General features: G+C 50.7%; 1 protein-coding gene across 1 annotated transcript in view; it reads right to left on the bottom strand.

The window, feature by feature from the left end:
* LOC119585381 (carotenoid isomerooxygenase-like) overlaps positions 1 to 209 on the bottom strand; it is an 89,132-nt gene that overhangs the window by 64,682 nt on the left and 24,241 nt on the right. The window lies entirely within an intron of this gene.

Genomic DNA, 209 nt, shown 5'->3' with positions numbered 1-209 from the left:
GTAGTCTTCATCCCAGTACTTCTTTTGTCAACCAAGTAGCGCCCATTCCCAAGGCAAACAGGAAGAAGCGTCCCATCTCTGCCGGAGTGGGACAAGCGCGGACGTAAGGTATTAGAGTTAGCGCTTCGAGACGACGCTTCGGCATCAAGGCTGCAAGAGAAAAGTGATTTCGGGAAAGCAGGTCTTTCGCTTCTCATTTCCTCCTTTTG

Source organism: Penaeus monodon, chromosome 19, assembly GCF_015228065.2.
Source record: "Penaeus monodon isolate SGIC_2016 chromosome 19, NSTDA_Pmon_1, whole genome shotgun sequence".
Lineage (NCBI taxonomy): Eukaryota > Metazoa > Arthropoda > Malacostraca > Decapoda > Penaeidae > Penaeus > Penaeus monodon.
Note: the sequence above shows the minus strand (reverse complement) of the source record. Positions and strands in the feature narration are given on the sequence as shown.